The sequence below is a fragment of the Bactrocera tryoni genome, chromosome 5, assembly GCF_016617805.1.
Source record: "Bactrocera tryoni isolate S06 chromosome 5, CSIRO_BtryS06_freeze2, whole genome shotgun sequence".
Classification (NCBI taxonomy): domain Eukaryota; kingdom Metazoa; phylum Arthropoda; class Insecta; order Diptera; family Tephritidae; genus Bactrocera; species Bactrocera tryoni.
In genome coordinates, this window is record NC_052503.1 from 39,486,999 (window position 1) to 39,503,587 (window position 16,589).

The window sequence follows — 16,589 nt, forward strand, 5'->3', positions numbered from 1 at the left end:
CGCCAGTTAAAATGTGTTTCATGACACCCTGGTAGTCGGAAAGCAACGTTTCACACACTTCAACGCGACGCCTTTTTTCCGAAAAATTCAATGTTTTCGGTACCAGTCGATATTTGACGCGCTTGAGGCCCAAAACATCCTTCAAAATGGTATTGGCTGAGCCTTTCGATATGCCAACTTCATCAGCAAAGTCTCTAATTGTTAATCGACGGTTTTTCAACACCAAATCTTTGATTTGTTGAACGTAAGCGTCGTCGATTGAGGTTGATGGCCGCCCTGGACGCTCTTCGTCTTCGACACGTTCTCGGCCGGCTTGGAACTCACTATACCACTTGTAAACATTTTTGTTAGACACAGCCTCATCACCAAAGGCTTTCCGCACCCTCCTCAACGTATCCGCAGCAGCAAATTGATTCCGTAAACAAAATTTAAGCAAATTCTTTGCTCAACAAATTTCGACATCACAAAAAACGAAAAACTCACTTTTAGCAGCTCACAAAACGACACGTATCTCAAACACTAATGAATATTTTGACATAAATGTGACTGACAGTACCACCAACCTCAAAAAAAAAATAATTCTCCAAATCCTTCTACGCGCGCAGTTTAAATTCAAATGTCACCTTATTTTTTGTATGTGATTAGTCTCTCAGTTTTTGGCATAACGGTTTGAAATTTTACAAACGTTCTTTCCTCCCCAAGTAGTTGCTCATTCGTGGGCAACGCCTATATCGGACCGCTTGGTATATAGCTGACATATAAACGCAACGATCAATCTCAAGTCCTTGTACAGAAGACTCCTTTATTTGTCAAGGTATTTACACGAAATTTGGTATACATTTTTCCTGAAGAATTTCTTTTGCTTTCTGAACAAATTGTTTAGATCAGACTACTACAGTATGCAGCTGCCATACCAACTGGCCGATCAAATCAAAGACCTCATGTGAAAAACTTCTTTATTTGTCGAAAAATCTTCACGAAATTTGGTTTGATTTATTTTTTAAGGCAACAGTATAATCTCTGCAGAAATTTTCCAGGTTGGAGAACTATAGCATATAACTGCCATGCCAATCTGAACGAACAAAATTAAGTTCTTATATGGAAATCGTGCTATTTGTGAAGGGTATCTAGCTGCGCTGCTATCAAAGTTAAGGTTTTTTCATGTATTTATCATGTTTTGACGGCGGTCGCTTACATTGTCATTATTATGCGAACAAATGCATCAAGAAAGGGAAAAAAACTATGTCAGCAAATCGAAGTCACGTAAACTGTGTGACATTTCACTCTTCGTGAATTGTTAACAAATGTAAAAAAGTAAAAATAATTATGCATGCAAAGGCATATGCACTTGTGTAGTTATATATATACGCCTATAACTTCATATCATTCCCCACAATATAGCAAACATATACTCATGCAATTGTTTAAGTGAAATGGAAATGTTTTGAACCCAACCAACAAACGTTACTCACATTGCAAAGAACACGACTCAATACTTCAAAAAGACGTTATGGAGCTAAAAAATACGATAACTTTGAACAGTTTTATTTTTGAAGGTCACTTTGACAGCTCCAATCCACTTAACTCAACCGAGATATGTTTCGGGAGCATAGCATAAATCTTCTGTCCAACCTGTCTGTCATATAATATTTTTCGAGCTATCAATTTGGTTTGATGGGTAGTCAGTTGGTGTAGAAATTAGTTGCGCCCAGCAAAAAGGTGTAAATGACGACTGATTGTCACCATAAGCGAAGAAGGGAAAGTTAAAGTGCATTGCAATGCAAATAAAACGAAATGAAGGAGTTTGATAATTGAAATAAAACAATGATAAAGCCACCGAGACCCACCTCAGCTCAAGCAATGCACATAACGGCGGCATATTCATACAAAAGTCTATGGGAATACAGTGGCAGCCTGCAAATGCATAGCAAAATATGCTTATTTGCGCTTTTACCTTATGCACACACATATATGTATATTTGTGTGTATATAGAAAGAAATCCGATATCACAAATTAACAACTCAACGAAATGACTGCTTTCGAAATTCATTAAGCAAAATCAATTCACAACGCTGCTACTTTAATTGCACACAATGCACCGCGCACTCGCACTCATTGGCGGCGCTCATAATTGTGATTTTAATTTACAAAATTATTTCGATTATTTTGAGCACTTTTTTGCGTCGGCGCAGAGTGATGACCTCAAGAATGATTTATAGTATGCAAGCGTGTTTAATGAATTCTGGCATTGTTGTTATTTTTTTTGCTGTGCGCGCTCGGCTAACGGTGCCAAGCACTCGGCGCGCACATACTAAAGCTGTTATTGCCTTTGGTTTACTACCCAAAAGTGTTTATTAAAAGTCATTATCAGTGCATTAAGAAAATGTCTAGCAATTGAGTGCTTTCAACAGTGTGAGGTGAGGTAAGGTGGGTACGGGGCGAGCGTTGCTAACATCTTTTGTTTCTCGCCAAATTAATGGACCACAAGCGCGGCAACGTGCAACGGTGCATTTCTTTAGACAAAGCAATAATTGGCTTAGAAAATTCAGAAACTTTGAAAACTCCATTAAGACCATATTAATGCAGCGCGCTACAAGCAACATTAAATAGTCCAAAAAAAATAAAAAATAAAATATGACTGCGGGGAGAATGGACTAAAGTTTAGAAGTTTTCAAACATCATCAATTACCTTGTACGATTTTTTTATATTTTTCAAGAAAAAAATAAATTAAATAATGGAAAATATAATAATAACAAGTCAATAGAGTGAAGAGCGCGAAAGAAAGCATTGAAAAAGTAGACAAGAAACAGTAAAAACTTGAGAAAATGTTAGAAACATGCCGCAGCTTTCAAGTCACTGAGGAACTGGCGGCGTGCGACGAGCAGCTTTGACGAATAGTTGAATGGCATAACGGATATTGAATGCAAGCAACAGTTAACTCAAAGCAACAGTAAATAGAATAGACTCAAAATGAATGGCAATCAAAATATGAAACACAATGCAGCAGCGCAGGAAAATAAAATGAAAATGTGGGCAAAAAGCCAATGAAAGCTCTACATAACTCGGCAAACTGAAAGGTTAAATGACACAAGAGCCGATTGCATTTTGGTCAGCGTCAGCATTTTAGATTTTTTCTGCTTCATGTTTGCTGTGTGCTAAATAGAAGGAAATGACTGTGCACAAAAGCAAACGCACTAAAAGTTCATGATTTAACGGTATTATATGCTATCAAAAGTTAGTATTGAGGGAATTTATGAGAAAGACGAAAAATTCTTGAAAGCAAGATCGACAACATTGCAATAAATATAGGTGGATGCAACAGTTTGTTTTGTGCTTGGTATATACTTACAATTTTTTGTATAACAGCTGATCAATAATCGTCTTCAAATAGATACTGAATTGATAAAAAAAACTATATTTTATTACAAAAAAGAACAAATAAGCTGCTAACAAGCTAATAAAAGCATGTCATCGCTTAATCCAATTTCCATACACTTGTTATAAGCCTCGGCTGGGATTGCTTTCAATGCCCTTAATGCCTTCAGCGAATTCTGATTTTGCCTCATTTTTTGAGCGCTATTCCCTAGACTGTTGGAAAGTTTCGACGTCAGATTCATGAACCCGCGTTTCGTCACCAGTAATGGTTGATGAAAGCAGCGCCCTCATCCTCGTGATTAAATCCGCTACCCACGAGCTATGTACTTGGTGAGCAGTTCAGAGAGGGAAGTCCTGTTTTCAGATGATTTTGAGATATAAAGCTGAAGCGAAAGCCTCCCCAGAAAGTATGCTATATTTCGGTTTTATCACACATTCGAAGACATTTTTGCTGATGTGAAATTTTCAGTATAATTTCCAGACTTTTGTACTGAGCTCATAGAGGCGTGAGATATGACTTTTGTCGTATATGCTAACCGTTAACCGCAGCATAAATGTTTTTTTTACTCTTAAGAAGGCATATTTAATAAACTTAATACTTAAGGATGTAAAATATGTACACGTTCATAAAAGATCAGCATGATAAGCTGAGTCGATTTAGTCATATACGTGAACTCTTTGCTCAGTTTTTCTAGATATCGAACAGAAATTTTGCACATATATTTTTCTCCCTAATAATTTGCTCATTTGTAGGAACCACTGTTATGGAATCACAATAGCATATAGCTGCCATACAAACTGAACGATCGGACTTAAGCCCTTTCTTTGACAAGCTATTTTGTAATACCAGCTAGGCTGAAAATACGCACATTGTATTATATACATATAGATATTTTGTAGTTCGACCCAAATATATTGGAATGTTGAATTTGAAAAATAAATTGAAATAAATTTGAAAATATATGAGAGTTACTATATCGTTCAGGAATATATGTATGGATATTTGAAAACTTTGTGCACGCCTCTTAAATGACCGGTTCAACGAGTGACAAATTAATGAGAAGCTTGTCAAAACTATTTGCGTAAGCACCGAACTCTATTGATCAAAAGAATTCTCGCTTTACTTTACTCGACATTTAGTGGCAATGAAGTGGTAATCAACGATACTTAGACCTATTATGATGCAAAAGATGTTACATAAATATTGGAGATTGACTATAATGGGCATGTTTATACCATCGATAACCCTTCCTTCGGCCTGACATATAGACTAGAATTAAGCTCTTTTCTTTTGTCCAAGAACAACGGCGAGTTGATGATTCTGAGCAGTATTTACAGATGCGCAAGCGTAATAAACCCAAATTTTTGCGTCGATATGTGACAATGCATGAAACATGTCTCCACCAATTCACTCCGAACTCACTCTGTTTCATCATTACAATACACCTTGTCGCAGGCAGTGAATACGCGGACACAAATCCATGTATTGGGATTCGAATTGCTTTTGCATTCACCGTATTTTCCAGATTTGTCCCCTAGCGACAACTTCCCGTGCTCAGATCTCAAGAATTTGCTCGCTGGAAAGAAACTGTATTAAGGTGAATAGGTGATCGCTGAAATAGAGATCCATTTTGAAGCAAAGGACAAATCATACTGGAAAAATGGTATCAAAAAGTTAAAGGGTCGCTACAATCAGTGCATCACCCTTGAAAGAAACTGTTTTAAATAAAAAATAACAATAATTTTGAAAAAAAAAAAAAATGTTTTGCTTTGGTAGGTTGGGTACTTTTCAATTGACCTCTAACGTTCAATAATAAGTAAAATCGAATTTCTTCCAAAAACAAACAAAAATATTATTCATCAAAACGATGAGAATTTGTCAATCTGCTTGCTATATTATTACATTTTATTGTATTATTCCTCTCTCAGCCTTCCTCCGGCATTATTACAATCAGTATTGCAGCATCAATAAATCCTAATACTGAAGGGGTGTAATTATTCATCAAATAAAAAACATTTATTTTTGCATTTTAGTCATTTTTATCTGGGGTATAATTAAATTCGAAAATGCTCTGAATCTTTTTTTCTTAAAACTGAAGTTTCCAATCCTTCATATTTTATAATTTGAGGGAAAGCGAAAGACCAAAATATACACAGAGCTCTTAAGGGGTTTTATTCATTTAGAAACTTCGATAAAGTAATGTTAAATCCAGTAACGAAAATTGAAGGAATAAGAAAAGTAAAATTTTTTGACAAAATGACGGTTTCTCAAAAAAATTAAATTGTTTATAAAAAAAATATTTATAAGTGAGAAAAATTCTTCGATTAATTACGAAAAAATATATTTCAGAAACTCGTATTACAATTTGAGACTAATCGGTTTAGCCGCTTTGGTAATATTGGTCACCGACTTTTAAAACATCATTTTGAGAAAAACGAGTCTAAAATTTGGAATGAACTTCCCAGCACTCTGAAAGGCATTTCCAATTTTCGTGTAACTTCGAAAATATTCACCGGAACGATATGAAATTATTTGTGTGTATTCTTACAGATATGAATATTCAGAAAATAAAATAAAACAATCGATTTTTTTCTAATTCTAACTGTTTATGAACCTTTAAAACTGGACTTTCCATTCTGTAACTTTTATAATTTGTTGAAAACCGACCATAATTCATACAGAGTGCTTAAAACGTGCTGTTTTAGTTTGCTCATATATTTTATGAAGCTCTCTATATCTTATATAAGGCAAACTTGCTAGTTGATGAAAAATCTGTTACAAAATTTAGTTAAAAAAACATCAATTAATCCAATGATTATGTTTGCCACTTGTATTTAAATCGAATTTTTTGGTTTCAAGCTGAAAATATTTTTCTGAACTTATTATTACTCAAATAACTGTGCTTCCGCATAAACCTCACAACGTCTTGCAGCGCACAGCATTCCACACTTCAGCAATTTATACTACATTAAATGAATCTCTGCTTTGGTGAAACACTTGTACTTGCATTCCCACATGTCCCACTCACATTAGAGTGGCACATTATACATATAAGTGTGTATGTTTATATAGAAGCCATACATACATATATGCACTTGGCTTTGATGACAACAAAAGACTTAAGCGACAAACCACGCGCACCAACACCACAAGTGCGCGCACAACGCATTCAATACGGTTTTTATGATCGAAAAGATCACAAAACAAGTTCATAAATACTTCAGCTTCATTTAATGCCACCACAACGTGGAAGACCTTCACAGCTGTTTGGACATTTAGGTGCATTTGCATCGCTGGACCATTCACATTCCATATTTGTATGGCTGTGCCGCTTATATATATGTATGTATGTGTGTGTGTGTATGTATAGGTGGCAGATTGTATATATGTGTATGATGTGTGTATGGCTGGCAAATTGACGCTATATAAAAGCGCATGGCAGCGTGTGAATCATAAAATTGCAGCGCGTAGGCGTCCAATCAATCGACCTGACTCTGAAAGCAAACTAGCCACAACATTTACATATACGCATAAACTAGTTATGCAAAGGTTGAAAGTTACAGCGGAGTCGCGAGTTCACACCTAAAAAAATCTAAAATAAAACGGCACAACTATAATTAATAATAGAGTATTCGGTCAACGTCAGGCCACGTCAATGCTCGAAAAACCAAGCCTAAATTAGTGTATCGGCTCAACCGAGTTTTTGGTCAGCATAAGCACTGTTGTTGTTGTTGTTGTGTGGTGTTGTTGTTGTTGTTGTGCGGTGTGGGAGAGGCCGCCAGCAACATTTGCGAACGCTAGTCGCCGAGTGATGCCAGTTATCAACTTTAAGAAACCCGATGTAGGTCAAATGTGTTTTTTTCTGATTTTCTTCTTCAACTTTTTTGTGTAGCTGAACTTAATCTTGCGATGCCGCGCGGCAGCTGGTACACCTTCACGAGTTGGTCAACTCGATTCGACAATATTTAGCAGTTGCCGATTGCACGCTCGCAGCGTAGTGCAGGCATTTGCAAACGTGACTGGCTGCAGTCAGCTAACACGGCTACCAGCTCGCTTTAGCCCAAGACTCAAAAACGCAAGAAGTAGCAATATTATTGTTATTATATTTGTTTTTGTATGCAAATTATTGAAATGAAGCAAAGCGACGGCGTTTGACAACGCGTGAGTCAATGACAAGCGCCGCGCTGCCGAAACGCTGGCTCTGCGCAATGCGACGCTCCAGATGAGGCTAAGGCTACAGCTTAATTGATGACTCGCGGTTTCTGAGTTTCAGTTACTTAACTGTAATTAATGATTTTAGCAAATAAATCAAATTCGTTGTCGCCACTAAAGCATATTATTATGCAAGTGCGCAGTTCTACGTGTACGCGTAATCCCCTTCAAGGCCTGTTATATTAAGAAAATTCGTTGATATTAATAAAATTTGTTTTACTAGGCCTTAGTGGGCCAACAAACTCCAACAAGTGCATTTCGGAGTTAATACCGAATTAAGCTCGAAATTCAATAATGCTCCGGGCAGCGATTTATTTCATTTAATAATTTATGAATTATGTGCAAATTTCACATATACACACACACTATCAATGATAGCCACACACTAAGCAAGCAAATGTCAAATTGGACATTTGTGAACTTTTGTAGCAGCCAAAACCGGCCTAGCGACTTTAGTTGGCTCTCTAATAAATAGCGACGGTAGAATGACGGCAGAACTTATATAAGCACATAAATAGCCGCATATTGATACATATATACACATGCATGCACATTATGAACTCACTTTGAGACAGCTACATACAGCTGTATGCGTGTATGTGTGTCAACACGCGTTTCATAGCACAAACAGCTAGCATTGTTAATAGCCATTTGTCTGCATTTACTTATACTTCGACAAGTATGCATAGCAAAGACACACACATACACACACAGTTGCGAGCGCAGCCGAAAAGAAAGGAAAACGTATGCGCACACACACATAGACAATGCGGACCAGTTTGGATTTTTGTTAGATAGACGCTGGCTGGACCAGGCGCACAGCCGACTAAGCCGCATAACGCAACGACCGTTGGCTGTGCAAAGCTTGGCCTAACACAACGTGAAATGCCACAAGAGAACAAGCGACAGAAGTGTGTTTCGTTTGCTTTTCTATTTGTTTGGTTTGCTTGCGTTTGGTGTGTGACTATGCGTTTGATGGTGTGGAAACCCAGTTGGAAAAATAATAAACCATTTGCTTAAAGACTGTAGCTATTAGATTGACACACTTGAACTTGCTCTTTTAGGTCTTCTACTATTCTTAAAGGGTTACACGGCTTTCCTCGGCCTTTTTTAACAATTTTTTTCTCCTAAAAAAATTAAAAATTTTATTAAAATTTTTTATTATTACAAACATACACTGTTAACAAAGAAATTCTGAAATTTATGAAAAAAAAATTTTGAACTCGTCCATTACGACGACATTTCCGGTGACCCCTTGAAAAAAGGATGCGCTCGCATTGGAGGATAACTCCTTGGAGTCTCATCTAAAGTGAAAGAATACATAATTTAGTTAAAAACTTAACTTAGAAGTTAGACGAAGGAAACAAACTAAAAATTGAGTTTTTGCAAAAAACTTACAAATCAGTGAAAATTTCGCGATATTTTTTTTTCAAAGAGTTGTAATCGAAAAATAAATCCTGCATCCAAGTCTTCAAGAATTATATCTCAAAGACCTATGTAAAATTTCGTAAAGATCAGTTCAGTAGATCTCGATAAATCTTGCCAACCAATTTCAAAACCACAGTTTCGAGAAAAACACGTTTAAAGACAGCGCACTTTGTTGATCGCTCAAAAAGACTCGTGTCGATTGGTCGAGAGAAATGTTAAAAAAATATGATAATGCTGTTTCGAAACACGTCTATAACAACTTAACAGACGATGAATCGGAAATTTATACATATAAGCCCGAAAGTAAACAGCAGTCGACTGAGCGGCTGTTTCCAACTGAGCAGAATCTAACAAAAGTTATACGCGCATGAAGCACTTCCAAGCAAATGATTGCCTGCGGTTTTTTGTTTGGAAAAACTGAACATGATACTGGAACAACACAAAACAGTAAATTCTAAATAGTCTACAACCACTCTTGTGCCAGTTGTCGCTCAATAAATCGAGAAAATGAACCACCGAAGACGGATCATTCTTCACCACAAAAATGCGAGTTCTCACATAACGACTGAAACAACTGCACTTTTCAGCACTCAAGATATCGATTTGATGGGTGGTAAAGTCTTGACTTGGCACCGAATGATTTCTTTTTATACCCGCTCGTAAAAAATAAACTAAGAGATTAACGTTCTTCGACACCTGAAAAGGCGGTTGATGCGTTCCAAACGCATATTTTGGAAATATCTCAATCAAAGTGGGAAAAGTGCTTCAAGCATTGGTTTAAACGCATGTAAAAGTGTGTAGATCGCAATGGAATATATTTTGAAAAACAATAAAGCGAGTTTCGATGATTAATATTTATTTTTGCTCCCTTCTTCTTTATTGGCGTAGACACCGCTTACGTGATTATAGCCGAGCTAACAACAGCGCGCCGGTCGTTTCTCCTTTTCGCAAGGTGGCGACAACTGGTCCTTCCAATGGAGTGAAGGTCTTCCTCTTCCTTTACTTTCAGAGCTGAAGTGTTTTCGTCCATTCGGACAACATGACTTAGCCAGCGTAGCCGCTGTCTTTTAATTCACTGAACAATGTCGTCATATAACTCATACAGCTCATCGTTCCATCGAATGCGATATTCGCCTTGGCCAATTCGCAAAGGACCATAAATCTTTCGCAGAACTTTTCTCTCAAAAACTCGCAACGCCGACTCATCAGTTGTTGTCATCGTCCAGGCCTCTGCGCCATATAGCAGGACGAGAATTATGAGTTACTTATAGAGTTTTGTTTTTGTTTGTCGAGAGAGGACTTTGCTTCTCAATTGCCTACTCAGTCCGAAGTGGCACCTGTTGGCAAGAGTTATCCTGCGTTGGATTTCCAGGCTGACATTGTTGGTAGTGCTTACGCTGGTTCCAAGATAGACGAAATTATCTACGACTTCAAAGTTATGATTGTCAACAGTGACGCGCGAGCCAAGTCGCGAGTGCGACAACTGTTTGTTTGATGACAGCAGATATTTCGCCTTGCCCTCGTTCACTGCCAGACCCATTTTCTGTGCTTCCTTGTCCAGTCTGGAGAAAGCAAAACTAACGGCGCTGGTGTTGAGGCCAATAATATCAATATCATCGGCTTACGTCAGCAACTGTACACTCTTATAAAAGATTGTACCTGTTCGATTAAGTTCTGCAGCTCGAATTATTTTCACCAGCAGCAAATTGAAGAAGTCGCACGATTGGGAGTCACCTCATTTGGCATCGAACGGCTCGGAGAGGTCCTTCCCGATCCTGACGGAGCTTTTCCTGTTGCTCAACGTCAGTTTACACAGCCGTATTAGTTTTGCGGACGAAGAGCTGGTGTGTGTCGATTCTCCTTTCACGGGTCTTTTCCAAGATTTGGCGCATGGTGAACATCTGGTCGGTTGTTGATTTGGCAGGTCTAAAGCCACACTGATAAGGTTTAATCAGTTTGTTGACGCTGGGCTTTAATCTTTCACACAATACTCTGAATAGAACCTTATACGCGATGTTGAGGAGGCTTATTCTCCTGTAGTTGGCGCAGATTGTGGTGCCTCCCTTTTTCTGGATTGGGCAGAGCACGCTTAAATTCCAATTGTTGGGCATGCTTACGACCATGACTAAATCGACTGAGTTTCTCACGTTGAAATTTATATATATATACATATAGACTCCGAGGCTTCCTTCTGGATGTTAAAAACTTCGGGACAAACTTGGTACACTGTTTATGGTGTAACTAAAATAGTTTTTGCGGATGAAACAATAATGTAGTGACTATAAGAAATGAAGTTACTCATCTAATTTAAAGTACTCATCAAACTAATATTATAATAGAAATTAAACTTATATTATTCTGCCTAAAATTGTTGGCCTTGGCTTTCCCGCACCTATTTCCTAACACATTGGCACCCGCTCATTAAAGGCAATATCATAAATTGTTGGTTACAGAACTTGAGCATAAAACATTTATTGAAACATATTTAACTAACTACTCAGTCACAACCAGGCGCCCGTTTAGCTTCCCGGTTCTCGCACCCACAAAGCTACTTTTGAGCAACTTACGCATGCGCGTATTAATAACTCGCACTCTCAAACATTAAGTCACCAGTGGACATTGGCCTGTAAGAGGGTTGTTGAGTTAACGCATTTCGAACGCTCCCGGCAGCTGAGCTGGCGTAACCGGAAAAGCTACATTGTGGTCACACATGAGCGTTTGCAGAATGTGGTCCGCGTGTTATATGAGTAAGTCGGTATGCTTGTGTTAGTCATTGGAGCCCACACGCAGATGAAACACAAGTGACGATAATTCACTTCGATTTTTATGGCATTTTCCGCTTTTCATTACGGTTATTTTATGCTGAAACGCAACTTTGTTAGCTGCCACTTTTGTCACCGATTTTCCCGTTGCGCTTTGTGAGTTTTCTTTTTTGCGGTTTGCCATTATTTATTTGGATAGTTTCATTTGTCTGTTTGACTTAAGTAGTTGTACAACAACACACATACGAATTTACAAGTATTTGCCGAACGCAAGTGGGTCGTGCGATTCGGTGTCAGTGGGGCGCACACAATTAGCATTTGCCACTGCTGGCTTTCGCAATTTTCCGAATTTATGAACTGACGTATGTATGTTCGTGTACTTGTCAACGCGACGACGCTCTGCGCTAAGTGGCCGGGTGAAGTGAAAATTCTGTCACTCGCACAATGGAAATTCTAATGCCGTTTATTTATGCTCTGTGTGATTTCGTCACGCTTTCGCATAACTTGTAACGAGCAGCGAAAATTAGCTTCGGCAGAAAATAGGCTTCATACTTCGCTGCCGAAGAATGCTCTTTTACTTTATCGCCCGCTGCTGTTTAGAGTTGTTTTTATTGTCAAAATTTTTTCTATCCCAGCATTGGGATAAAGATTACTCAGTGCCACCGGATTAGCTTCAAGCCATTAAAACATATAATTTGTCGCCTATGGTCTCAGTTGCCTGAGCTCCCGTTTTAGCTTTAGCATTTGGTGACTTCATAACTCTGTTTACGTTTCGTGCCATGACGTGTCTTAACGTCAATTAATAAACGAAATACAACGCTTGTCAATTTAATCATCACGATTTCTGTTCACTTCAAGGGCAATCAACATTAAATTCGGTTTGTTTAAGAAAATAATAGAAAAAGTTAGATTTTTAACGCGCCAACGATTTCATACCGAAACGCTTCAGGTGCTATATCAAATCGATTTCAGTAAAATGTAGTTGAATATATAATTACTTTGATGAAACTGGTTTATTTTAATTATTTTATAATATAAATATCGTGCATTTCCTAGATGAGGTATCAAAGGTATCATTACCAATGCAGCCTAACCGGATACAGAAAATTATATTTAAGAGCCAAATATCGGCTTCTACAAGTGATTTTTGGTAATTGGTTTTTCCATTCTAGGGCTATAAGAAGAGTTCAACGATAAAACGGAGTATTGCCAACATAAAGGAGGTTTGACATCAAAATAATACCACTTACACCTCACTTTTCGCTCTCTAATCAATATTTTCCGCTCTTCTTGTACTGGCGGGGAAGATCTCCGAAAAATAATGCAGTTTATAGAGTCCAAACATAAAAATAAAAAAAAACATTTACATCGGTTCAATTACTCCCTTCACACACTCCAGCGGACAGGGGTTAGAATTTGCCCACAGTAAGGTAAGCCTGTCGTAAGAGGCGGCTAAAATCCATATGCGCTATTTGTGTATTTTGGCTTGCCTAGAAATTTCAGTATAGTCTTTGTTAGAATCAGCTTAAAATAATATTATAGACTTTGAATGAGCTTCGTTCTAATGAAAAAACATTTGAAGCTCTAGCGACAAATGTCACCAGTAATTAAGATTGTTATGTGCTCAACTGCTAGTAGCAAAAGCTACAAGGTCTGACCGGAGACTGAAATCTGGTACCACGGGGAGCAGTTGGCCCTTGGAGTTCGCTCCAATCTGCTAATTGAGTTCGGCCCTTTGGGGAGATTCGTGGTGGCTGTGGCTTAAACCTAATGGCAGGTAGAATTGAAAATTCAATTCAGAATGGAGTCGCACAGCGGCCGAATGCCGGACCCACAGCACGCCAGAGGTTTTAGATCGGCCTCAAATCCGACCAAGTTGGAAAAGGTGTCCCTTCCACCCGACCAAGTGGAACCAAAAAATACGTGCAAAAGGCATTTATTATTTCGGGCGCTGATCAACGCATTGTATTGATCTATGTGTTTTTAAATGCACCGTGAGGTTAGGCCATCACCGGCTGGTACTCACGTAAATTACAACGATTTTTATACCCTTCACAAATACAAATAATTCCTTAAAGAACTTGATTTTTAGCTGACAGTTTGTATCATACCCATATATTATAGTTGTTCGATCACAACAGTTGCTCCGGCGACTGCATTGGACAAGAATCCTTTTCGTGAATATTTCTCGTAACAGCGTCGATTCCCACAAATGCGCTGTTTCTTGGAGAGAAAACCCGTGCTCAATATTTCAGATCGATATCGCAAAAACTAGGGAACTAGTTCGCATATATACAGGCAGACGAACCTACAGACTGATAATTTATATATGTATGTATGTTATAGGACCTTTGACGTTTTCTCTGGGTGTTATAAACTTCGTGGCATATTTAGTGTACACTGTTCAGGATATAACAAGGCGTACTTGCCGAAAGGAGGATAGAAAATCCGTAAATACCTGAGTGTGAACAGGAAAGTTGACCGAAATTTCTACATAAAGAATTTGGCGGCTCACTTAAAGTTTCAAAAACCTGAAAATCAAATACAGAGATCTGATGAAGATGTCTCGCAGCTGAAAAATTATCGAATATACAATCATGGATGTTGGTTTGGATGGACTACCATTAAAAGAGATGGTAAAAAAGCTTCGTTAGCAGAACTGCAACTTTTAGATATAAAAGACTAAGCAATCCTCATGTTAAATACGTTTTTCGAAAAATGGCAATATTCATCTGATAGATCTTTTTTGGAGAAAAATATTCACCGATAACTGTTACTGAGGGATTTTATGATTACTTATAGTACATATGAATTCAAAATCATCAACGTAAATCAATGAGCGAAAGACGGGAGTTAGTTCGAGTTATTATTGCAGATTGCCGTCAACTAAAGAGTAAAGAGGAAGAAGAATTTGGGCATTGGTAATATAAAATCTGTATTGGCTTGTTCAGACCTGATATTTTTTTAATTTCGTCTAAATTATAAAAATTAAAGATACAAAATATATTTTATCAAAAAGACATACGCAACTATTTATTTATAACACAGAGCACATGAAGTCTTGTTTACGAAATTAACTCTTTAGCTCTCTACCTATATGTATAGTATACTATATATAATTATTGCTTTCTTATAACACGATTTCAACTCATTATCTATTTATTTTTACATTCTTTTTGCAGCGAATAATAAGTTTCATACATCATAACCCGGTATTACAAGAAACAAGAAACAAAAAATAAGTGAAACGAAAAGTGAGCTGAGAAAGAAGCCAAAGCCGCGTTGAAAAACTGAAAGGTAAGTGAATGGAAATTAGTACGCATTATGAACAAAAGTTAACGCACGATGTGGATATATATTACCAACCAACATATGGGCTTGCAGGTCACTTTGACTCACTGACGAAACCAAATCAGGGTGGTTAAACCTTTTAAAAACTAAAGCAAATATTAGTTGCTTTATGTAAAATTCTTGCGAAGTCATGCCAGAAAACAAACTCTTTCATTATGGTAAACATGGCGTTTTGAAGAGAAATAATAAAAAAATAATTATGTTAACCGTGTTCGATTCGACATTTGTCTTTTCTCATGTCTACTCTCTTGCAAGAAGGCATAAATATATAGAATGAGCTTAATATTCTAATCTCGTTTCTTCTCTACAAGGAGCTTGACACTCTCCTAGTAGTGCCGTAGCGACCATATTCACTAACTGGACGAAGGAGTACAGACTGGATCTTAATATCACAGTCGATGATTAAAATTCCAACAGTCAAAAACCATGAAATTATAGGTGCTACATTCGACATTATGTTTCCTTTTACTTCTCATATCCGTACGACCACGATTACTGCCAAAGTACTGAGGCACGAAAAATTTCTCAACATGCTAGCCGGCAGTTGAGGAAAGGACAAAGAAATACTTTTGGCCACATACAAGACAGTCGACCGGTCGGTCATAAACTACAATGGACCGATATGGTCTGGCCGGAAAGTGGTGAATTGCAGACGAAAAAGCATATCGAAATACTTCACTCCGGCCCATTACAGGATACCTTTGATGTCTTCAGTTGAATATTTATATAGCAGGGCCAGCTTACTATCGGTCAAGAAACATAATATAATACTCTCCAGCAGTTTCTGCTGAGGTGTTTTCGCCAAAAACCATATCGACAGTCGTCTGCTTGAAGTCAGAATAATTCAGCTGTTTGCTTAAAGTTAAGTTGCCTACTGGGAATCAGTACGTGGACTAAACTTCGGACCCAACAAACTTTTGACAAACATGACCGCCATTCACACCTTCGCCAACTTCTTTTCAATTAAAGGCGTACTTGGAGTCAAACCAATACCCATTGCAGACGAAGAGCTCGAGTTTCCTTTAAAATGGAGAATCAACTTTGTGCTATTTCGTTCTAGATACTGTACCAGTCTCAACTCATACTTACGCACAATTGACCCCGATATACTAAATAAAGGCGTGCAACGAGCCCAACAAAATCTGCTCATGTCATGCCACTCTACCTATGGTCCGACCCTGTCGAAACAGCATGTTTCCTGGGCCTACTGCTAGAGAACTTAACAGTACTAAATAAAATATTAAAGAAAAATACTCGAATTTAGACTGTTTCGATTTTTATTTCCGCAGTATTGTCTATACACTAATTTTAATAGATAATACCTTTCTTCCTTCTTAACTCTAATAATATCTTCATAACTCTAAAAATAAATAAATAATAAAATTCCTTGAAACACTTTAAGCCTAGTAACATGAAAACTAATGTCTTCTAAAATATAAAGTTTCGTCGTCAGAAGTA

The 16,589-nt window shown here is 37.6% G+C and overlaps 1 protein-coding gene across 1 annotated transcript in view; it reads left to right on the top strand.

Annotated features, from left to right (window-relative positions):
• The window catches only part of LOC120777157 (dentin sialophosphoprotein-like), a 194,300-nt gene that overhangs the window by 68,689 nt on the left and 109,022 nt on the right, over positions 1–16,589 (top strand). Inside the window, exon 2 of the mRNA XM_040108301.1 lies at positions 14,963–15,077. The gene's annotated coding sequence lies outside the window, so the exon portion shown is untranslated. The remainder of the gene's footprint in view (positions 1–14,962; positions 15,078–16,589) is intronic.